The sequence below is a fragment of the Protopterus annectens genome, chromosome 10.part0, assembly GCF_019279795.1.
Source record: "Protopterus annectens isolate FY-2018-M chromosome 10.part0, PAN1.0, whole genome shotgun sequence".
Taxonomy (NCBI): domain Eukaryota; kingdom Metazoa; phylum Chordata; order Ceratodontiformes; family Protopteridae; genus Protopterus; species Protopterus annectens.
In genome coordinates this window covers 1,351,136,829-1,351,163,434 of record NC_056744.1, presented here as the reverse complement: position 1 = coordinate 1,351,163,434, position 26,606 = coordinate 1,351,136,829, and the positions used below count along the sequence as shown (strand labels likewise).

Below are 26,606 nucleotides of genomic sequence, written 5' to 3'. Positions count from 1 at the left end.
CAGTGTGGATAATGAGCACATTGTTATTCACTTAGGACCATCATTGTGGACAGTGAAGGCATTGTGTTTCACTCAGGACCATCAGTGTGGATAGTGAGCACATTGTTATTCACTTAGGACCATCAGTGTGGATAGTGAGCACATTGTTATTCACTTAGGACCATCAGTGTGGATAGTGAGCACATTGTTATTCACTTAGGACCATCAGTGTGGACAGTGAAGGCATTGTGTTTCACTCAGGACCATCAGTGTGGATAGTGAACACATTGTTATTCACTCAGGACTCTCAGTGTGTACAGCAAGGGCATTGTTACTCACTCAGGACCATCAGTGTGAATAGTGAAGGCATTGTTACTCACTCAGGACCATCACTGTGGATAGTGAAGGCATTATTAATCACTCAGGACCATCACTGTGGATAGTGAAGGCCTTGTTATTCACTCAGGATCATCAGTGTATAGACAAAATACTAGAATTCACTCAACTCAATCAGTTTGACTAGAAAAGGTACTAGAATTCATGAAAAAATGAACAGTGTTTCAAAGAGTGCATAGAGTCATAAGCAAGTAAGAATGGAAAATTACTTGGAATATTTTCATTTGTGACTTAAGTGATCAGGCAAGATAGGTTAGTTAAATGGGAGGGTATAATGGGGGAGTGAATTCACAATGGGAGATTAGATGGGATGAATATAAATGGGTAGAGAAATGTTTGCTTGGGAAAGCATGGGATGGGCCAGAAAATTTTTTGGTTAGCTGATCTGAAGGAAGATGTTATGTTGGCTACAGTATCACGTGATGATCTGTGTTTAGATTTGGAAAAGTGTTTATTTTGTTGCCTTGTAGGCTCTTGGTTATGATGTTTATTTACAGCTGTACTTCATATCTTAATTTTTGTCTTAAAGTCACACACACACACACACACACACACACACACACACACACACACACACACACACACTAGCAAATGAATTCCCAAATGTTAAACTGCTTGTTAAACAAACAGTTTCCATATTGACACAATGTATCTTGTACTGTTAACAGGGTGGCATTTTGTCAAAGAACATATTCAAAATGCCGTTCAACTACTGCAGTGTTGTTAGAAAGGAAAACATTTTAATTGTTCTGGGGAGTTGTGTAATACTTTCCATTAGTAAACAAATTTGAAATGACATTTTTCATGTAACTGTACTGATAATACAAAGATTGCTCTTGTCATATTTGGCAATGCACAATAACTGATTTTCTTCTCTGGTAAGGGATATAAGTGAACATAAATACCTCTCGCACCTTCCACAGAACACATGCACTAAATGAGGACAAAGACACTAACAGACACATACACACACATGCTGTACCTGAAACCATACACAATTAACATTGGGATGATTTGTATGAATTAACAATTTGTTTTCTTTTAAAATAGTGGTAGAAAAGAGATACAAAGCAATCAAAATATAGGAACTGGTGAATTTTGTCAGTTGTCGGTGTCAAAACAACAGGGCTAGAATTTCTGAAAATACATTTAAAACCTATGATGTCTGATTACTTCTGCATGCAATGTTGAAGTTCCAGTTACACAGATTATTTGATTAGATATACTGGGGAACTGTTTCCAGGCATAATGCACTGTAGTTAAAATATATAATTCTGAATGTGAAACATATTTATTTTCAGTTTTTTATAAACGTGTGAAAATTATATCCTCTGCAAATATATTTGAATGTATTTTTGTAATTCTTATTGTAAACAGTTTTTTTAAAGGCTTCACATTGTTGACTTTGTTCAACATTATATTAAAAGTTAATTTTCTTATTCCTGTTAGATGCTTTCGGCAATTTGCTTTTAAATAACACTCTGTCAGGATATTCTATGTTGATTTTTTTGAGTTTGCTTTAGGAGGAGGCAATAGCAGCCGACTTGCTTTGTCTTCAAATGAATATACACAGAATTGTTTTTAAATCCCTATCAGTAAGAAGTTCATCACATATAGTGTAAAACGTAAGGTATTTATTATATTTTAGTTGGCAAGATACATGTTATAATCAATGTAAAGCATACTATCTTGCAGAGACACCATCTCTAAGAGCGGGAGTGACAGAGAGAGAGAGAGACCTTAAACTGCCTGCTATATACAACTGCAGTTAACCAATATGAATATACTTAAATGAGGACAGAATAGAATACACAGAGATATGCGGTTTACTGTTTTCCATTGTTTCAACAAGGATATTTTGTAATGTAAATAGAATAGCTGTAATACTTTGTTCGACTGTGAAACAGAGAAAAAGACAAATTGCCAATGAACTGCTTTGGCAAACATAAATTACCCAAACTCCACAAGAATGAAAAGTCACACTGTAAGCATTTTTGGCAGAGGGAACAAGTGTCCTGTAACGCCATGTGGAAAAGGCACCAACCCCCACCACAAAGCTCATATATAATAGCCCCATAGTTTACAAACAAGGAAAGGGATAACATTCCCTAAACAAAGGCACCGCTATCAGAGCATATGCAGAAACCATACCATCAGTGATTTACTGTGGAAAGCAGTCATGGTTATTTTGAAGCTTGACATCCTGTGGCTTCAGGATACATGAATTCTCGACCTGTACATGTAGCAGATATACCATGATACTCTATGCTGCACATACGTGCGTGTGTGTGTGTGTGTGTGTGTGTGTGTGTGTGTATAGATGGATCGAACATATTACAAGTTCGAACCAAATATGGCTGAGACCATATGTTCATAGGTTCATAGGTTTATACTAGGCTATCTGCCCTAAGGCATTTATAAGCCTAGCCCAAATTTATGTGGCTTACGCCACCCCTTATATGAAAAAATACTGTGCCCATTAGTTTGTTGTGCCTCTGTCCAGCAGTGACACAGAGATGATTCCCAGGGTAAACCTATGATCTCCCATCCACAGGTCTAGATTTCTCTTGAACAGAGTCAGCGAGGTGCTCTGCCTCACATGGACCGGGATTTTATTCCACAGCATAGGGAGTCTCTGAGTGATAAATCTATCCCTCCAGCACGTCCTATTTATATCCGTGCTAAGGTTTAAGTCACTTGCTCTAGTGGTTTTGGTGGATTTGGATTTTTGAGGTGGAGCATGTCCATTAATTCCGGGTTGGACATGGCCTTGTATGTCAGGCACATGTCACCTCTGAGCAGATGGTATGCGACTGAATAGAGCTGGAGTTTCTTCAATCTGGCAGCATATGACAGATTTTGGAGTCCCTTTATCCTTTTGGTGAGGAACTTTTGGGGTCTCTCCAATTGCTGCAGATGTCGGGTGAGATACATCCCGAATGGGGCATTGTACTCGATCATTGGTCTGATAAGTGAAGAGTACAGGGAACAATGACCTCACTAGATCTGGATGTGAATCTCTTCATGATCAGGTGGGCAATGTAGAAGGTCTTTCTAACCACTTTAGCAACGTGAGTGTCAAAGAAAGGCCACTGTCAACCTGGGTCCCCAGGTCCCTGATAACCTCTTCTGTGCTTAGTGGATTGCCACCTATATGGTAGCTTGGGGTTACCTTGTTTTTCCCGAAGGGTATGACTATACATTTTTTGGCGTTTAACTTCAGGCCATGGCTCTGGCACCAGCTATCTGTTTCCGTGAGTCCCTTCTGAAGGATATCCGTGTCCGATGCACTTTCCACTATGGTGCCCAGTTTGCAGTCGTCTGCAAACTTTGTCAGCCAAAGTCCTCCCATGTTGGCCTGTACTTCTGAGAAGTAGCTGCCAAACAATAGGGGGCCAAGGACCGAGCCCTGTGGGACACCACTTGTGACCGGCTTGGAGTCTGACATAGCGCCAGCAACTCTAACCCTGTGGGTTCTGTCCTTAAGCCAGTTTGCAACCCATCTTGTGACATATGGGTTCAAACTTGTAAAAGTTTGAACACTGAAGTAAAAAAAGAAAAAAACATGCGCCCCTGCACCCCCCACACCCCACTTACTTAAATATACTAACTCTGAGATTGCACTACATTGCGGAAATGAGAAATCTTCCCGTTCCGCACTGTACGTGGATCTCCATTCAGTCCTTTGGACTTTTAAATGTTCAAAGTTATTGTCTCGGCCATATCGTCTTCGAACATTTAAAAGTTCGATCTACCAAAAGGGACCCATATATATATATATATATATATATATATATATATATATATACATATAGCTATAGATATATACACACACACACACACACACACACACACACACACACACACACACACACACGCACATATATTTAAGTGTGTGTGTGTGTGTGTGTGTGTGTGTGTGTGTGAGTGTGGTGTGTGTGTGTGTGTGCGTGTGTGTGTGTGTGTGTGTGTGTGTGTGTGTGTGTGTGTGTGTGTGGATCTATGGCATACCACTGATCACAACATACTGAGCCCACAATATCGAAACACAAAATATCGAAAATGCAAAAAAAGTTAAACATTGCTTATGCACCCTCCACAGACCCTGCAAATTATATATACTCTGAGATTGCCTAGAGCAAAAAAATGGACAAAATCCCACTGCCCACTGTACAATGATCTGCACCTTTCAACTATTCAAAATTTTGCAGACTGTCCAGATTTTTGTGTCATATTTCTGGTCTGCTCCCCATAACATTTCTGGTTATCTGACCAATCACTAAGGATTAAGCACTTGAAATAATGGCAGACATTTACATTTCAGACTTCATATCCCTCAGAATAATCCAAGCTAATTTAAAACCTGTTACCATGTCAGCTTTCTAAGGCAAAAAGTTTAAAATATATTTCTGAATTTGCACATTCCCCCCTTTAGTTCTACATTCTTCAGAATATTTGCTTTAAGAGGGAGAAGGTTATACCTTGACTTCCCACAACCAGCGACCGGCATTTTATCAAAATTCAGAAATTTCAGAATATAATGACAGTAGCAAACTAGTTTGATATTCTGCATTTTCAATAAAATGAATGGAAATATCTATATGTATTTGTGTATTTATACATCTATATCTATATCTATAATCAGTACTCATATCTATCTGTTGATATATGTGCATGTGATCTCAGCAACCATCTGACATACCATATTATCTTTCAACTGTTCTGCTCTCTTCAGATTCATCCATCTCCCTAAAAAGAACCCTCGAGTCAGGGGACAAACTCTAACTAGCCATTGCTAAGTCGAACACCGGTAGTAACGTTGATTCATTTTAGTTTACCTATGTCTCTGAACTATGGAACTACTTGGCACTAACTCTGAAATTTTTAACTTGAAATCCTTCAAAATGCAACTAAAATCACACCTTGCATACGTTTTGCCACTATTCCTACCCTACTCAAGGGTAAAAAAAAAAGAAAAAAATAAATGAAAAATTGGGTTAATTTGTACTAAATTAAATGAAACTATGCACAGCTGTTTTTATTTTTCTATTTTTTCTTTACAAACCTTTTTTTTTGCATTTCTCTTTTTCTTTCTTATCTTTCATTGATATGCTAAATACTTACATGATTTTATTGCACATGCTTTACTTAAAAAAACATATTTCACTGAAACAGTTCTTTGAATGTTTTATTTCTGAATTTGCTATGTGATTTTTCTGTATAATATCTTTAAGCATACTAGAGTAATTTAATGTAGCTTTTATTTATATTTGAATTTTAAATGCATTTCTTCTGGATTTTTTCTTCTTGGTCCTTTGATGAAAAGCTAAATAAATGATGCATAAGTGGATAATTAACCAGCGTATCTAACAAGAGTAACTTAAAAACTCCTGATGAAATGCTTATGCTAGCCTGAAAGCTTGAGTACTTGAAAAAAAAACGATATTGCTCCAGTAAAAAGTTCTTACATCATGCCTGAGAAACTAAGTTTTCCAGAGGTCAGTAGGTATCATACTTATGCTCAGCACTACTTCGAGTAAAATATTTATGTACACCTTTAATCTGCTACAAGGATCTTAGCAAAAATATAGTCACTGAATCTAAAAGAGAAAATGGGCAACAGTTAGCTAGATCATCCTCTTTGTCTTTCCTCTTAGGACCATTATAACCAGAACTGAACATAATATAATAGTGAAACATCCTTCTATGCCACATTAATGATATGCACTGGACAGCTTACAATTTCCCTTACAATAGCTTTATAAAAAAGTGTGCTGTAAAGCCATGACCTCCATAAGTCTTGTCCCTTTCAGATCCAGATACCCAGCAGTGGGCATAATCTCTTCAACTGGTGACTTTACTGTTGAAATACTGGCCTTCTTCGGCTTATCGTAGGTTGAGTCCAACCCTGTTTTTTGAGCACTCCATCACTCTCATTATCCATACATCAGTGCAGTACAACACATTAAAATTTCTCAAAATCTGCTACAGCTCTTTTGTTGTCATTCATACTTCTCTCACCATCCCCTTATAATACCATCAGACTCATTACTCTCTTCCCTGCCTCATTTCCCCTGGCCTGCCAAGCTTCTCACCATAAGTTTATTCCACTCCCTCATTTTCCATACCCTGACAAGCTTATCACCATGCATCTCAATTTCTCCTGCAGTTTCCATTACCTAACAAGACTAATACCATATATCCCCTCTGTTCCTTCAGTTTTTTATGTACCAACAAGCCTGTCACCATTTGTCTCCTCCTCTCCATCAGTTTTCTTGGCCTGCCAAACCTGTTACCATGGGTCCCCAGTTCTCCTTTAGTTTCCACAGTCTGCCAAGCCTAGCTTATGCCCCTCTTCTCAAGTCAAATTCAGTCTTACTGTTGTTCACCAGAATAATGACTGCATAGTCTAGCTCTCTGTCCAGTTGTCACCTTACATTCACAGTTTTCTTAGACTTTGGAATAATTCCTTCCAACCTCATTTTTGCCCATTTTGAACTGCTTTACCTCAATATTCTTGTCCCTTTTCAGATATCATTTTTTCCAACAATTAGTCACACTATACAACCAGGGCAGCCCTGGTAGTGCAGTGGTTAGCATTGCCGCCTCACAGCAAGAGGTTCTCTTGTTTTTGTAATAGTTAATGTGTTTTTATATTGCTAATATATGTTTATATGTATAGTTTTTACACATACAAAACATTTTTTACATATATAATTTTATAATTATTCTTGTTTTGTTAGAATGTATGTGCTTTTAGATAAAAAGTGTTGCTTTAAAATGTACTAGTAACAGATATATGATATATTGCTTTAAGTAAAATTATGTACTTAATTGGAAATGCTCATGCATTGGTTGAAGTTAGTTTAAAATAAGGGTAGTTCAATATTTGCAATCTCTGATGAAGCAGCTTTCAGGCTGTTAAAGTGCTAACCAGGTTTCTATTTTATGTGAAATAAATTTATGGTCGATTCAGCTGTGGTCTGGTACCTTCTTTTTCTTTTTTTGGATATTGCTGATAACTTGTGTAGAAGGTCCGTTTACCTACACTATCTGCAGTTTGTTTTTTTTGCTTATATATATATATATATATATATATATATATATATATATATACACACACACACACACACACACACACACACACACACACACACACACACACACACACACACACACACAAAATAATAGCTCAGGGTTCTCAATAATAGGAATCATACCTCTGCCCTATTCTGACAACAGCAAACTCTACCCTTGCTTCAACAACTACTTCCTAGAACAATATCAAAATCAGAATTAAGCTGCAGGAGACTTTAAATCAATGTTTTAATTTACCTTTTTAACTAATTTCACCTTCATCAGGCTATACTATAAAGCAAAGTGTCAGTAATGTTACGTGTTATATTAGTCATCCTCTCACATAGTGCAAACTGCATATTCATATCTTGGCAAACAACCAACACCTGCTATAAATTCTTCTGGCAGTATCAACTACACAGTAATCTGATGTCAGCAACACTTCAATGCATTTATATTCTCATATACTTTCAATAAGACAGCTAAGAACCATAGTCTTTCTGAGTGTTGCCTCCCTATTGGTCCAATAAGCTTCTTGAGCAATTCTGCTTAGGATGACCATTTCACTGGAACAACAGGGTCTCTTCTCTTTTACTGGCAACTAGATGTGACTCTTGGTGACCTGCCTCACCCATTCTTCTCCTGTAGGTGTTATAAATCTTTTTATTAAACATAACATTTTTAAAAGCAAAATGCACTGTAATAGAAAAGAAAATAAACCATGCTAACATTTCCTTTATTTTCATTTATTATACATTTTAACATTTTTCATTCATGCCATTACATAAATTGTTCAGTTCCCACATTCATTTAAACCTCATCCCTACTCCTGAAGGTTATTCTGCATGTACTCATCTCACAAATTACATTTACTTCTATGTCATTGGCTCATTCCCTTTTCTGTTCCTTTTCCAAAGAGCACACTACAAGATTATCTCCTTTATAATCAGTAGTTCATTTACAGTTGGTTTCGTTTTTGATTTTTATTTTCTAGTAAATCCATTTTTTGGCAGTTAGTTGCATTGAACATATTAAGGCCTTACTATCTCTCTGGGCAATTTAGATCCTATATTCCAGCTCAAAGAATCATTTCCTTAGTTACAACCATTTACTCCCCCAATATTTCTGACAAATTATTCTGTAGAGAATTTTTATAATCTTCCAGTGTGTTACTTTCTCAAAGACTGCTCAAAATTACCTCGCTCTTTCCCATCACACTTCCAGCATTTGGTGTCTAACTGAAGAAAAACAGTTTCTGAATCTGGTTGATATATAAAAATACTTCAGCAAACACTTCCAAGTAAAAATCCTAAAGACAATGGGAAAGTTCTGTAAAGTATGCATATAAGCACTGATTTCCTTCCACTATTTTGGTAAGTATTTCCACTTTGTGCATCATCTATCCCAATTCCACAGCTACACCACATACCATCACTTACATAATTACCTCGGTCTACCCAACTCATTGCACAAACCACTCCTTCCCTAAATGCAAACTTGACTTTCACCTCTACAAATCTCCTTCTTCAATTAACCTACTCTCCATCTTTGCATCCTACAAATCTTCGCTCAACCATAGCTATTTGTTTCACACATAACATCCTCCGGCTAACAAATAGTTCCTCCCCACAACTCAATAAGATACTAGCTCAATTAATATTGCTACTAGCTCTTTCACTGCTTACACACATAATATCTTTCCACAACCATATCACATATCATAATCTGCAATTCCCTACCTCACATACAATCTCTTCAAACACTTCTTGCTGCTACTTCCCCATTAATGCCAACTTACTCCCTCGGGCTGTTATTCACTGATTTAGAACGTGTCAATATTCACTTAACCCTCACCCTAGCAAAATTTGTAATAAACTGAAATTTAAACAAAAGCAGTCATCTATTCACCACTTCTTCTCTCTGATTACCAAGCTTGGAGGAATAATGTCCATCTAAATCAAGGCTCAATACAGCATCCAGTAAATATTCCCACCCAAACAAATTCTCCCGATCCTAACTCCATGCCCCACAAAAATATCTGGCCTGCTCTTGCTAAATATCAACTTAAGAAGCATTCAAAACAGGCTAGCAGGAATCTATGCATTGTTAGCTCAACAGTCCCCAGATGTCATTACAATTACATAAACATGGTTTAAATAAGATATAAAAGACAAAGAAATTCTTTCACCTGAATGCAATGTCATCAGATCAGGCATAAAAAAGGTTAGGTCAGATGGAGTGGCAATATTTTACAAAAACATTATTAACCTGTTCCCCATCACATTACTCCTACTAGAATCAAAAATGCTGAAATCCTTACATCTTCATTGAAAATCAGTAAATACAAAATGATAAACACAGTAGGAAATATTCTTTTCTTGGACCTCAGCTTCCATCCCTCAGGAAACCTTAAAATGAATCCACCCAAAATGACTAACTTCAGAGGTCTCAGTTAATTAATTTCCATCCAAATAGATACAAAAAGAAAAGCAGCAAAATATTTCCTTCAGGCTGGATCCTGAATAACACCACAAGCAATGTTATTTCCATAGTCTCATTCCCTGCCACTTTAAGTGACCTCTTCCCCACTTTCATTATCAAATGACATGTCACTATCCACAAACTGCATCAACACAATCAAATATTCAACTTGTCCACATTCCAAACAGAAACTAATTATAACCTAAAATCTATCAAATGGAGGTCTTTACATATGCTCCAAGTAGATGTAGCATAATCCTTGTTAAACACCACTTTTCTAAATATTCTAAACAGACTTGCCCCAATCAGAACTAAAAGAGTGCAATTTAATCCAGCTCCATGGTGCTACTTAGACAAATTAAACAACTGATGAAACAAAATGCATGGCTTTCTAGTACCGAAGGAAGAACAGAGCCTACTGAAGTATAAACAGTAGAGATACTCAGCTAAACACAAAATCTAATTAAACAAAAAGCTATTATACAAACCTCTACTTGATTCAACATTAAACTGTTCAGGTCTTCGGTCATCAACTCCTTCATCCAGGTCAGACTACTGAATTAACTCCCTCTTTAAGGCTTTATTTTATTTTATTTTATTTTATCTATTTAGCATTTGTTTACCAGAAGTGTCTAACTGGGATGACTAGCATGCCAGTTTTAAGCAGAGGCCTGGGGGGAAAAGCTCCATGTCTACAAGTAAAAACAGTGTCTTGCAGGAATCTAATGAATGGTTAGGAGTAAGATAAGAAAATGAGATTTGTGGAGGAATTCTATTTGGAAGAATGACGGTAATGGTATTGGGAATTGTAAGCCAATGACATTAAATAATTCTGACTGTAAGAAAAAAGATGTGAAATCATGATAGAAGAGAAGATTGTAATTGGTATATGTGGGACTAACGGGAGGGATCAGAATTATTAATTCTTATAAAAAATTGTTTGCAATGTATTACAGAGGAAAGATGAAGTGAACATTTCAGTAGGAGCTGTAAAGAAAGCTTTTGGAAATGCTGAGCATGAGGCTCTTTATGATATTTTAACAAACTATGGGGTGGAAGGAAAGATACTTAATATTTTAAAATTTGCCTATGACACATCAAAGTGAGGGATTTGAGAAACGGGTTGTTGCCAAGTGGTACTAGCATTAGGAAAGGATGTCTTATGAGAAGTGTTTTACTTAGTCTGGTCATGAGCATGTTAGCTAGTCAGATGCAGAAGGATATGAAAGAAGGAAGATTTAAAATGAATGATAAAGGCACTGATTCCAAAAGACTTTATTACGTACATTGAGATCAGGCTGAGAACAGGTGTTTTGGAATCTGGTCCCCTAAGCCTGCTTATAGATAGGCCTTACACTGAGAGCTAATCTTTTAGAATCATGGCAGACTTACAGTGACTGAACCTCTTTTGGAATCTGACCCAAAGTGTGTTTACAATGTTTTATGTCATAATATAATGTAGTATCATAATATAATAATATAATCATACCAAATAAATACGGTTGAAAGAAATGTTAAATTTTTATGGAAAACTTATGAGAAATGTAGGGCGGAGTTTGAATATGGAGAAAAGTATAGGAGCTGGAGACGATTATGCGATTAATGGAATAAAGTTTAATACTGAAGAATTTAGCTTGTTTGGTGTACCATTGAAGGAGGGAATTACAGGAGAAAAAGTGGGATGATAGTTCTGTTCAATTAAGGATTGTCGCTTACTTTGGAAAATATTCTGTTAAAAGGTTTACTTAATTAACTCTTATATAGTAGGAAAAAATAGCTTATTTGGCTAAAGTGTACTTGATACCGGACAGTAAAGAGAAAGAGATTTTACACATTTTCTTTGTTTTTTTTTTTGGGGGGGGGGGATCCAAGACTAAACACTGTTAAAAGGGAAGTTATTTTTGTAGAAAAGAAGATGGGGGGTTATTTTTAAAAATCCTGTTGTGTATGGAGCAGCTATGTTTTTGTTTTGGGTGTTGAAAATCATTAGTAAGGATATTAATTTGGAAGTAAATATTTTATGATAAATAAATATGATGAATTATGGGAAGATTTATATCAGAATAAGATGTAAAGAAAAATGGAAAATAGTGAGATGAGGAAGCTTAAGAAAAATAAGGGAATGAAATATGGACAATATACCTAAGAATAGAAAAGACTGGTATGAAAATATTATGGGAAAGATTTTTTAAGTTAAGCCGTGGGACGTGGTAAGTAAAAGAACTGTAGAAGCCATACTAAGAAGAAGAAGAAGAAGAAAGATTGGAAGATATTTTATGGAGACTTAGTTTGAACAAATTACTTGATAAACAATATATTCAATATAAAGGAAAGGGAGATAAATAATGCTTATTTTGTAATCTGATATAAATATCTGTGCATTTCAATGCAAGTATATATGTGGAATCATTTTTAAATGGGGTATGAAAAACATGTTTATATAAATAATGTCCACCTACTCTTTTCAATAGGTGATGTAGGATCTTTCAGATCAAAATGAGCTACCATCAACTCAAGCAAATGCGACTTTGGTGTAACATCTCATCCAAAGGACAACACACTGAAGAATGCAACACCCCTTCATGCTACACTGCAGGGTCAGCAACAGATCTACCCGTAGTGGAAAAAGAACCCATAGCCTTCTGCACTAAAGGCAAGTCTGCTACCTGTTCTGCCACCGACACAACAAAAATAAATAAATAAAGTAGTTCTATTTATCCCTCAGCTATTCTCTCATCAAAATAATCTCTCAGAATCTCTTCAGCACAATCTTTTCCATCTTTACCAAAACTGAACTTGTAAACCATACATAACTATTTAGAATCATAACTGATAAAAAATGAAATGTAGCTTTTATCTACAAATTAAAAAATATCAAAAACATGTTGACAGTAGGAAAACAACTGTCACAACTTACCTTACCTGACCCTTCTATATATTCCCTTTTTTATAAATCTGCAAAATAACCAATCCAACCTGCTTGAACAATGCTACAAAAAATATAAAAAATTGCTGATAATACCCCATGCAGAGCACACCACTGCTTAGATTTAGGTGCTATGCAGTTATTCTGCAGAAGAAACTAGGGACTTTCTTGCTCCCCTTTGAAGAAGACAATGTTATACCTGATTTAGTTACTCTCCTTTCATCTTTTCATGAGATGTTCATGGAATCCTGACAGAAGTTTCATGCTGCTAGCACACATTCTAAATACTTTATCCATTCTGAGTTTGCAATTTCTCATGGTGGGTTTATAAAATGTGAGCCTTAGGTAGTTGTCATGTATTAAACTGCTCTAGAGAAACACAGCATTCTTAAACAGAAACAGATACTGACATGGCATATTTGCTACTTGTTTCGGCTATGATACTCTATTTCATCAAAAAGGAAACAACATGTAGTTCTTTTTATTGACTATAAATTATTTCCAATTTTCACAAACAAAAAAAAAAAATAAACTGCAGTACGTGTGTGTGTGTGTGTGTGTGTGTGTGTGTGTGTGTGTGTGTGTGTGTGTGTGTGTGTGTGTGTGTGTGTGTGTGTGTGTGTGTGTGTGTGTGTGCGCACGCGTGTGGACCCATCTGTTAAGACTGTTCCAAACATATAGGACTTTCTGATATGGGGCATTGCCATGTATAATGAAAATGTTGTTTAGCAGTGATGCAATGAAAAACAACTTTGACATTTCAGGCCGGAGTTAGTAAAAATATATGGGCTAGGTTTGGACAGTTAAATTCACCAGTAAACAGGATATCCATGGCTAATAGAATAGTACAATATGATCTCTGTTGATGTAATTCTCATCATAGGACATTAACTTATCTTAATATGTATGTACTTTTATGGAAGCAACTGTACAGAAAGTTTTGTTCTGAGCAACCTTCCTGATGCACAGAAGAGCACATATGGTACATCACAAAAGTGACCTCCCTAAAACATTATTTAACAAAAGGAGAAGGAATGAAAATGAATTTCAGTATCCCACTAAAATAAAATAAAATATGCAAACACTAAATATCGACAGCAACTAATCACATCCAAAGCTTCCCTTTACCCCCATACACCTTGACTATTATATATCTCTATCTATATCCATATGTATATATTGTTTCACTTGAAACCATCGAATTAACAGTTCGTCGAGTTTCATATCATCGAGACTACAACGTCGTAAACTCAAACCAACGAAAACTGAAATCATCGAGATTCATACCATCGACTTTAACGTATACATGTAGCTATACTGTTGCACTTCCTTATATTTTTGCTACATAGTATATATTCGTACATATCTTCTTATTTTTAGATTTCTGGTGCAGTTAATTATTTAAGTGGTTTTGTCACTTTAAAGAATTAGATCATAGCAGAGTAAAATGGCGTAACACTCAACATATCGCCCTGGCACTATAGGTATGTTGTACTCGCTGACAAAATCGCAGCGTAATAAGGACGTACTTGTCATAGATGGATTTGTGTATAACTTAGAACGTGCTGCAGATAAGAAAAGGTATTGGTGCTGTAAGCAAAAGCATGTTAATAAATGTAAGGGACGTTGTGTAACCATATCAATGTCTGATGGGGAAAAGTTATGTAAAAGTGCTGCTCATAGTCATACTGGAGATCCGTCAGAGGTACAGCGATATCAAATGTGTACTTATTTAAAGGAAAAGGCTCGAGATACACCATGTATAATAGTTGATGATGTTATGGCTACAACTAGTTTAGGCAATGTTCCTAACCTGCCAAGCCGTAAAGCGTTATTACAACAAGTTAGTAGAGTACAAAGGATAGAGAGTAGAGGTTCACATAGCAGTATGGTAACACTTGCTAATATTGACATTTCCCAGTATCAATTGAAAGAAGGTTCGTTCATCAGTAAAAGATTCATAGATGAATCTACGGATATGACAGTATTAGTAGTCACTACAGTGAAAAATCTGTTTGATTTGAGCAAGTGTAAAATTTGGTTAATGGACAGTACTTTTTTCTTTAAAGGGGTAATTTGTCGGCAACTGTACAGTTTGCATGGACTTGTTTGTTTTGGTCCTTATACAAGAACTCTTCCATTGTTGTATACAATTATGACAAGAACGTCTCTCAAAAGCTACAATGTTATGTGGCATCGTATCCTATCTATGATGTCTGAAGAAAATATTGTACCTTCTGTAAAATATGTGTTGTGCGACTTTGAAATAGCCGCTATAAAAAGTTTACGTATGAATTTAAATGGTATCATTCCAAAGGGATGTTTGTTTCATTTTAGCCAGAATATATGGCAGAAATTGCAGAGTTTAGGTTTGGCTTCATTGCATAACAGATGCCACCGTTTCCAGGTGTCTGTGAAATCTCTCATTGCTTTGTCATTTCTACCAGAGGAGGATGTTATGTCTGCATTTAATTTGTTAAAACAGTCATTCCCTGAAGAGGGACAACCTTTATTGAAATACTTTACGGAGTGGTATTTGTTGGGTAAACCAAGGAAGTTTGCAACCAGAAGTTCAGCATTTCTTCATTTTCCACCTCTGTTTCCTAAGGAATTTTGGAATATTTCTCAACTTAAGAGTTCTTACCACGTACACAAAACAATATAGAGGGATGGCATCACCATTTAAAATGTATGTTGGGAAGCCGTGCTACTGATCTGTCAATGCATATGTGCACTTTGGCCCGGGAACAAAACAGAATTGAGGAAGTACATCTCCGTATGGCAGGAGGATGTCCTCCATCACCTAAAAGACGTAAACTAATTATACGAGAGCAGCGTTTACAAACTGTGTTACAAAGTAAAGAGTCTTATGACATGTTGAGCTACTTGGAGGCTATTGCTGGGTTACTCAAGCTGTGATCTCAAACATTTGTGAATATGCATATAGAAAACGACGGTGTGCTGTAAAAGTAGTTTTATGTGCTACTCTTCTCTGCACTAATATGTTCATATTGCGTTGTTTTACGTTACTTGGAATACGATTAAATAATTGAAGTGTTGCAATACACTTACAGTATTGAAATGTTACGATGGCAACATTGAAATTATGTCATAGACAATGATTAAGTGTGACGCTGACTATTGTTTTGTCACTATATGGGACTATCACAGGGTGTTGTGCGTTTTCGCCGTTTGACATTTCGATGTTTTGATAACACGCACGTATTCTTTATAGTGTTGCTTTCAGTGTGTGATGTGTTGCACTTCTTTTCGATGGTTTGCAATTCGATGATTTCAGTTTTCGTTGGTTTGAGTTTACGACGTTGTAGTCTCGATGATATGAGACTCGACGAACTGTTAATTCGATGGTTTCAAGTGAAACCGTATATATATATATATATATATATATATATATATATACACACATATATGTATAGATATATACAGATATAGATATACCATCTAGGCTGCATAACTATAGGGAAAGGGCATATACCATTTAATAGTATAACTCCAATTTATTTTAGTTAAATTAATTCATTTAGAATTGGACACACACACACACACACACACACACACACACACACACACACACACACACACACACACACACACACACACACACACACACACACACACACACACACACACACACACACACACACACACACACACACACACACACACCGGGGGGGTGGCATAATGGTTAAGGTGTTTACCCTACAGACACAAGGTGCAAGGTTTGATTCTCACATGGGGTAATTGGCTAGGCTTAAAATGGCCCAAAAGGGCACTTAGCCTAGTACTAATCTATGAAACTATGAACACACACACACACATTTATAATACAGTTGTGTGTTTGCATGTGTGATATCACATTAGATAATGGATTGTTAGACTAACTACTGGAGAACACACATTCTTCTACAGGGTATTAATGCACAGATACCACTCAGTAAAAAGAAAATCTGCTGCTTCACAGCAGCATATTAAGCTACCATGAGGCCCAGACTGAAATAAAAGATTGCCATGCTTTTTAACAATAACATGGCTTTGCAGTTTAGCAACTGTAGAAAGAGTACATTTTAAAAACAATACAAATGTTACCTTCAGCTTCCCATACAGTCAAACCATTTCTCTTCACTCAGAATCCTATGTCCCAAAAACAGTTTTCGCCCATACCTAATTTTCCTAGAATCACCCAGCTATATATATTGCTTTGTAACACTGCTCAACCCCCACTTCTATACTTCCTGTATAAACCTTATGATAGCCACATATATAATTGAACCCGAACCTGCTTTACATCCTCCTCTTAAGTACAATATTAATATTTTCTCTCCTCCCTAGTTCCTTCCCCTACTTACATTTCTTTGAATTTCTAAGTACTAATCACAATTGTATACAAGTGTTGATATTATTTAATGTCTGTTTATATATATATATATATTACCGAATGCCTGTTTAAAAATGTTTGTAATATGGTGGAGCTTTTCTCCCTGGGCCTCCTCAGGAAAGGGGTTTTTGACTAAATCCAGCTAGACAAGCCTGGTAAAGAAATGCAAAATAAAAAATAAGCAAAATAACATAAAATAAATATAACAATAAAAAAAAACTAGCAAAAGTATCTGCAGGAGCAATTTCAAGGAATTGCTGTTTTGCCTTCCCCTCTCCTAAGCATGGCTTAAAACGTTGTGTTTAATGAGGCAGGAAAAAGAAAGAAAGAAAGTTAACACAATTACATTTATGTGTGTGTGTGTGTGTGTGTGTGTGTGTGTGTGTGTGTGTGTGTGTGTGTGTGTGTGTGTGTGTGTGTGTGTGTGTGTGTGTGTGTGTGTGTGTGTGTGAGCCCAAGCAGGACAGCAAGGGAAAGCAGATACCCCTCAACTTCTTTGCTCAACAATTCAGGCAGAAATGTAAGAGGTTTTCCATCAGAATGCAAAACTAAACATCCAGACCAGTACAATTGGAGAAGGAAAAAAGACGTAAAAAGTCAAAAACACAGCCCACAGACTGGTTTTGGCCCTAAGCCTTTATCAATGTACATACAGACTGTGAAAAATAACCCTTTTATAGGGTAACATATTCATGGCTAACCATTCGTCACAGGTAAATCATAAATGTTCATTTAAGCCAGGTGAAAACACCCCCCTAGTCTTACTATCCATACTTTCTTATTTCTGGATGTTATTCCAACTAATTTTACAACTTCTATTCCCCCAAACTTTATCAATACTTTGTCTTTGCTTTGGCTCATTAGCAGCAGTACAAAAGAACTGCCTGCTCACACCCTTGTTCTCCCACGCCCCCTTCCCTGTTTATTACCTTAAGCCGATCCTAAAGTTAATAAATATTACCTGTGGCAGGCACAATTTTTAAAACTACAACCACCCTTAGAGCACCTCATGCTCAGCTCTGCCACAAAACTTATTAAAACTGCCTGAACTGGGGCACAGCTAACTGATAGTTTGTGGAAATACAGGGTACCTACCTGAGTCTCCACATTCACTATCATATGTTCATTTATCAGTTTACTCTGTTACCTGATTTTTTCCAGCCCCCTCATTAGAGCAACTAACAGGGTCTCTACCCACTTCGCTCCCCATCCTGCCCCTATTTCCTCCTGCCCACAGTGGTCCTATCTTTATTACACTCACAAACCCCTCCCATCTTTCCAATAGCCAACCACGGCACTAAACCCAACTCTACCTCCTCCATCTTCCCACTACTATCACTCCTCCTCAGCTAACATGTATATGCATACCATACCTATGCTCACTGCATGCACTCTCCTTGCATATCTTACATCCTACCAAACCTCCAACATTCCCCCACTCAACCACTACCACTGTACTACTACTCACACCACCACTCATGTCTCACCCTCACTCAGCTTCCCTCCCACCAACTCAAGAACCATCCCTATGCACCCCCCACATTTTCTAGCAAATATATTACTCAAACATAAAGCATCCCTACAACTTAACATAGTAACCCTCCCACCATACCTATTACCCACAGAGCACATTCATAAAGTTTCCCTAATAAACAAACACATTCAAAAACTGAGAAAACTAATAACCTCATGCATATCAAAACTAGCCCTAAGTGGAGACATCCACCCCAACCCTGGCCCTACCATCTCCAATCCTCATAATCAGACTAGAAACCACAACTTCTCCCATATCACAGCCAATAGAAAGCCAAGTGACTTCCTTCTAATAAGCCTAAATATTAGAAGTATATCCAACAAATTCCATGAACTCCATGCCAACATAGACTTGCACTCCCCAGATATAATTATCCTGACAGAAACCTGGCTAAAACCTCATATTACCAGTGAGCAAATCCTTCCTACCAGTTACGGCATACTAAGAGTAGACTGGCTAAACAAGAAAGGAGGTGCTGTAGCTATAATATTTAAACAGCATCTAAACATCCAGATCTTAAAATCATCAGCTCCACAAATAGGCAATGAAGAAATAATATATACCAACCTCAAAATAAACCAAAACAAACCATCAACATAATTGGATGCTACTTCCCACCTGGCCAAAACATCCCTCCACTAAAAAACCTCCTCAGCTGGTCTACCCACCATCTCCCCAAGAAACTATAATTTTAGGTGATTTCAATATTGACTGGCAATCCTGTTCTGGCAACCATCCAACCCATCATGTAAACCTTCATGGCTTCACCCAACTAGTCCAGTCGCCAACCAGGATAAATAAAAACTCCAAGCACACTACCCTGGATTGGATACAAAGAGCCCCCAGTCATATATAACAGGCTGCTTATCAGATAGCCTCAGTGATCACTCCCCAACATTCCTACTCAAAAAATACATATACCAAGCTAAACCTGTCATCTACCGTCAAATACATAAAAAACTAAACTTTAACCCACTCACATTCATCTCATCCCTCAAAGAATGTAACTGGCATCCCCTAAAGTACCTCACTCTTGATGACACAGTTGAATTTTTTAATACTACCTTCCTGAGCATTCTTAATTACCATGCCCCCATAAGACTTTTCAGAACCAAAGCACAACCCCCCCCATGGCTACAGAAAACCACTAAGTCAGAAATGAAAAACAGGGATAAAGCCTGGGAGCACTGGGGCAAAACCAAAACCCGCTCAACTAGACAGAAATTCATAGAACTACGCAATAGAGTCAAAAAGCTAATAAAACAGGACAAATTCCAATACTACCAGTCTGCCCTAGACTCCTCCCAACACAGCCCCAAACAATTCTGGTCCTCCATAAACTCCATCCTCCACCCAGGTGAAGTCAGTACCCCTCCTCCTAACATCCCTCACTCCTCCGAAAATATTTCTACCTCATTCAACACACACTTCACACAAACCATACTATCACTAGCTAAACAACACAACTAGTAATCTCCCCACTGCCTTCTCTTTTTCTCGTGTACCTACCTCCAACATAAAAAAACTCAACTAACTTAAGCCCACCAAATTAGCAGCAGTCAACCTCCCAAGTGAATACCTACAAATCGCAGCAGATGCTCTGGCCTAACCAGTATCCATCTTAATTAACTGATCTCTGTCAGAAAGTTACATTCCCACACTATGGAAAGTATCACATATAATTCCCTTCCACAAAGGCGGCCCCTCCACAGAACTAACCTATTACTGCCCCATAGCTATTCTCTCTCCACTCTCCAAAATACTAGAGAGATGCATTCACTCTCATGTCTCAGACTACCTCCTTACTAACAACCTCCTTTCCAGTAGCACCACCACTGCCTTACTCTCCTTTACTAACACTATCCTTCAGCATAAAAACAATGACTATCTCTCCTCTGCTACTTTCCTAGACCTATCTAAAGCATTTGACATGGTCCCACACAAACAACTCATCTCTGCCCTCAATAACCTATCCTTCTCTCAATCAGTCATCAACTGGTTTCAGAGTTACCTGTCTGACCACCAACAATCCGCTGTATGGCAGAATGACATATCTCCCAACTACCTGTCTCTATAGGGGTTCCCCAAGGATCCATCCTTAGACCCCTACTCTTCTCTATTTTCACCAATAATCTAGCCTCTGCCACCAAACATGGCACACTCATACAATATGCAGATGACTCAACCATCATCTGCTCAGCCCAGTCCTTACCCAAACTGCAAAAAGTCACACAGGAAGCCTTTTCCTCTTTTGAAACTTGGTTATCTGATGCCAAATTAATACTCAACCCAAACAAAACTAAACTACTCATCTTCCAACCCACGAAACATACTCAAAACAACTCTCACTTTAACATCACAGCAAAAGACAACACCACTATACACCCAACAGGAACACACCAAATTGCTAGGAGTGGAAATAGACAAACTAAAATTTGACATTCACATATCCATGACCATAAAAAAAGTCCACAAAAAAACTAGGAGCGTTATACAGAAACAAGCAACTTCTCACCAAAGCAGCAAAGATTTCAATAGCAAATTCCCACCTTATCTCCACCCTACTTTATGCCTCTCCAATATATACCAACCTAAGGCAATGCGATCTAAACAAGCTAGAGACCTGCTACAACAAAATCACCAAATTCGCCACAGGGGCATCCTACCATAGTCACCACTGTCTCTCACTTGTTGAACTGGGCTGGCTTGAACTCCCTCACTTCCTTCAATGGTATCCACCATCCACTAAATGTCCCATCCCTCCAGAATCTACTCCAACCCTATCGCACCACCAGACCACTAAGATCCAGCAACAAAAATCACTTGCAGATCACTGAAGCCAATAACTCTGCTGGTGAAGCACTATTCTCTTGCGCCATAGCCAAATTATGGAACTCCCTCCCACCCACAATTACCTCTGTACCATCATGCACCCACTTCAAAACTTTACTAAAAGTGCACCTAAAAACATGCTGGCTATGCCCTTGCAACTCCCACTCTAATATCACCCACCCCATCCAACCACTACCTTTCTTTCCACCCCACTAACTACCTTGATTATAGCAAACTTGGATGCTCATAAGCCTACTACTTATTATACAGCAGGAACTTCTTATTGTAACAATTGTTAATGTCGGTTATGTACTTCGCAGATAAAGATTCTAGTTGTCTACTGCTGTTCTTCATCTGTAACTATGTTTGTAATTGTTAATTGCTATGTTAATCAAATTGTTAATCACTATGTAAATCCAATGTAACTACTGTCTGTATATTTTAACTGTGGAGCTTTTCTCCCCGGGCCTCCGCTGAAAATGGACCTATGTCCAGTTGGACACTCCCAGTCAATGAATGTAAATAAATAAATAAATAAAATAAATAAATAATAATGAAACGAAATTGAGCAGAAGGATGTTTTAAGGTATACTTATACAAAGCATTATTGGGATTTTTATTCCTAATGTTACTAAAGTTGTCCGACATCCGGAACGTAATAGGTCTGTAAGTTTGCCCCATATAGAAGGCTGAACAGGTACATATTACTAGGTAAATAACCCAGTCTGTGCTGCAGTTACCAAAAACCTTAATATTAAATAGACAGGGAGTATTTTTAGATGTAAATTCTTTCGTTTGGATCATGTATTTGCAAAATAAGCAGTGTCCACAAGGGAAACAACCAACCAATTTGTTACCCTCAAGTGTAAGTTGTGTAGATTCTGGAATTTGTTGATTATGCTTGTAGTGGTTAAAATACCCACCCATTGTTTTTCCTTTTCTAAAAGAAAACCGACACCTGTTATCCAAAAATGTGTGTAACCGTTCGTCCGATAACAATATATCCCAATGATTCTGTATAATATTCAAGAAATCATGTATATTCCTAATATAACTGGTTATAAACCTAATGGGATGGTATGTATGTCGATCATAGTTCTTTTAATAAATACTTTCTGTCCATTGTCTTGACCTGTTTACTAGTTCAAAACAACTGTAATGTGTTATAACGACGTTGGGCAAACCTTTGAGTCAATTCCTTGTTTTGGTTGTAAAAATCCACATTAGTAGGCCTTAGTTTGGCTGCTATGACCTTTGTTAAACAGTACCATCTTTCATTTGAATTGAAACCGAGGAAGTTGTGCAGGACATCTTTAATTTCTTTTGGGACTTAAAAATAAAAAAGGTCTTTTCTGGACATTATTTTTTTGGATATTGTTCCAGTAATATTCATGGTCTATATTAGTGTAGTGGCCATTGATATTTTTTGGGACTACATTTCTTAGTCATTTGAAAATGCAATATATGTGCACATTTTTTCAATGAACATGTAATATATATCAACCTAATATGGACATTAATATCTTTTTTATATGAAGCTTTATATGTTTGTTAAATATTTATTCATATAGAGGGCGATTCATAAGTTCTTTGTGCTTGGGGATCAGCCACATATGTATATTTGTCTTATATTAGATATAAGAAGCTTTTGCGATAGGTGAATATCATTAGGGACATCGCTCTCCATTTTATTTTATATATATATATATATATATATATATATATATATATATATATACACACACATTTATATATATATATATATATATATATGTATATATATATATATATATATATATATACATTTATATATATATATATGGTTCTACCTGACTTCGTCGACAGCGCAGAAGACCGACAGCGAATTGAGCTCCAGAAGATCAAGAAGACCATCGCGGGTTGCAGAACATCGACAATGCAGAAGACCGACGGATGACAACACCAACGCCGAGGATGCCGACATGGGGAAAGGCTGTGTGAGTATGTGTGGAGATTGACGGTCTGTGGGGATAGGGGTGGGTTAAGTGAGTTAGGGTTAGGGTGGGTTAAGTGAGTTAGGGTTAAAGGGGTGGGTTAAGTGAGTTAGGTTAAGTGAGTTAGTTAGGGGCGGGGGTGTAAGTGTCTCGGACCTTAGGGTTAGGGTAAGGTTTAGTGTGGGCTTGTAAGGATTTTGGTGTGCTTGTGTTGTGTGTGTGGTTTGTGGAATGGGGATGTGTTTTGTTTTTAATAATTGTTATTGTGGTGTGTGCAGTGTATGGGGTTTCGTGTTTGTGTACCGTCGGTTATTTCGTTGTCGGTTATGTGTGGTTTCGTGTTTATGGACTGTCGAATATGTGGTGTCGGTGATGTGGTTGTCGGTGTTGTGTGGTTTCGGCTATGTCAGGTAGAACCATATATATATATATATATATATATATATATATGTAGAGCGAGAGAGAGAGAGAGAGATTCACTATACAATCTCGAAATACTGAAATACAGTATTTCTAGACTGAATAGTGGAAAACCCACATACCCGAAAACCCAAAATCACGAACAGCACAATCGCGACCATTCATGCACACACATACACACACACAACCAGCACATAAACGCACACACATACACCTACCTAACTATACTAAAAAAAACAGAACAACACATACAAACACACCTAACCTACCTATAAGCAGGGGGGCAAGCCCCCCTGCACCCTCCATGTCCCCCACACCCCCCTACTTATATATTCTAACTCCGAGTTGCACTAAACACACAAACATACAAAAACACCACCGCACACACTCACACACACTAAAATCCCTACCCAATGCCCTCACACACACACCACTTACCTGAAACCCCAGATAAATCCACAAACCGCACCACACATCGCGAACGTGACACCACTATAGCAGATTCGACATTTGCGGATTCAACATAGTGCAGCTTCACATAACTGCAATTTCCACTATTCGGTCTCGATGTACTGAAATTCGACATTTCTGTACATCGAGATTGTCTACTGAATCCATATATATATATATATATATATATATATATATATATATATATATATATATATATATATATATATATATATATAGTTCTAAGTGTTTTTGCATAATCTGATTTTGTTTACATATCTAGACAATTTTTTATTGAGAATATTTTTTCATCTGATATGGTGTTGGATGATTGAGTACAGTGGTTGTTAGTGTTTGTGGTGTTAGTTAACGTATAGAATACACCACATGACATTGCATTTGGATTTACATATAGCAAGTGTCTTTTGGGATTAACTATATTGCAAAGATGGAATTGATGAACATTTTGGAGGGGCTTTCTGATCCCAGTGTGGCAGGTCCAGTTAATAAGGAATCTCAACAGGATAATGAATGTGTTGAATTGTTTGATAAACTACTTAAAAATATGAAGAATCTGAGATCTCCAGTGTGGCATATTAGGCTATTTAAAGCTTATATACCTAGGGAGATATCACCTAGGGGACTTTGTGTTAAGATTAAACCCTTAGTTGGACAGGCTGACAATATTTTGCTAAGCATTTGGGCAGATATACAACAAGCTGCTGCAATGGATTTTGTTAAGGCCTTACATGCCTTTTATGAATGCAAGATTGACGGTCAAGTGTCGGAAGTAACTAGCCTTTGTGAATTGGCAAAAAAGTATAGTGACCAACAAATTCACAATATTTGTTTTCAAAAACTAAGTAGTGATTTATTAGTCCTTGAAAGAGAACTAAAAGAAAAGAAATTACATAAGATTAACAGGGACAGTAAAGATTATAGTTCTGATAAACCTTTTGAACAAACTAAAAGTGTTAAATTTTCGCAGAGTGAGACCAGAAAAATTAGTCAAAAAAGGAAAAGGAGGAAATCTATCCTCAAGAAAGGTACTAGTGATACCTCTGGGGAGGACTCCTCATCTTACACGGACACAGAACCCGATTCCCAACAAACATCACCAGCTTTAAAGAAAAGCTGTTCTTTGTCAGAGGTTGGTCCCACTCAGAATAGAAATATAAGTAACATCCCTTTAGAACAAGGCAGAGGGGAGGGCACAAATATAAATTGAGATGCGTCTTTAGAAGCTTTGCTGAATTTTCTCAAACCTCAGTAGAGCATTGTGATAATGTACGCAATATTTCATCTATACCATTGTTAAATGTTGAACTGAGACTGTTGAATAAGGGATTTAACTTCATACCTGGTTATGTTGTGTCAGAAGATACTTTTATTCAATATGTGTATTAATTTTGCAGATTGTTGAATCTTAGACTGTTTTTTTGATAATGATGCCAATAATATCACTGCACTTTCAACATCCACCTTTACATTCCATAAATATATGTTTGTGCCCTCGATGAATACGCACATAGACATTTTTTATAAATGTGTGTTAAAAGATTTTCATTTTGGTATTCAGGGTGACAAAAGATTGTTTTCTAATAATTTGTCTAAATCAGAATTTGCGGCTTTGAATAATTTGAGACAGAACAAAAATATTGTCATCTTGAATGCAGACAAAGGGGGCAGAATAGTTATCATGGATTGGGATATGTATGTAGTGGAGGCAGACAGACAATTAAAGGATGGCAGGTTTTATACTACAATGTCTATGGACCAAACTGCCAGGTTTAAAAGTGAGATAGATGCATTTTTAGATTTAGCAGTTAGTGAGGGCATCATTACCGATAAGGTCTCATTTCATTTGAAGGTTAAGGATCCACTGCCACAACACTTGTATCTCCTTGCGAAGATTCACAAACATGCCACTCAGCCTCCTGGAAGACCTATAGTTGTGGGCAATGGTTTTCTCATGGAACTATTATCTGAATTTCTCACCAGATATCTTAAACCCTTATTAGTACATGTTAAGGCTCGAATTCAAGACACTACCGAGTTTCTGAACATAATTTCTGATTCTCAATTGGATGATGATTGGTTTCTGTGTACACTAGATGTGGTCTCACTTTATACCAGCATCCC

The 26,606-nt window shown here is 37.1% G+C and overlaps 1 protein-coding gene across 6 annotated transcripts in view; it reads right to left on the bottom strand.

The window, feature by feature from the left end:
* The window catches only part of NTNG1 (netrin G1), a 2,528,066-nt gene that overhangs the window by 29,772 nt on the left and 2,471,688 nt on the right, over positions 1–26,606 (bottom strand). The window lies entirely within an intron of this gene.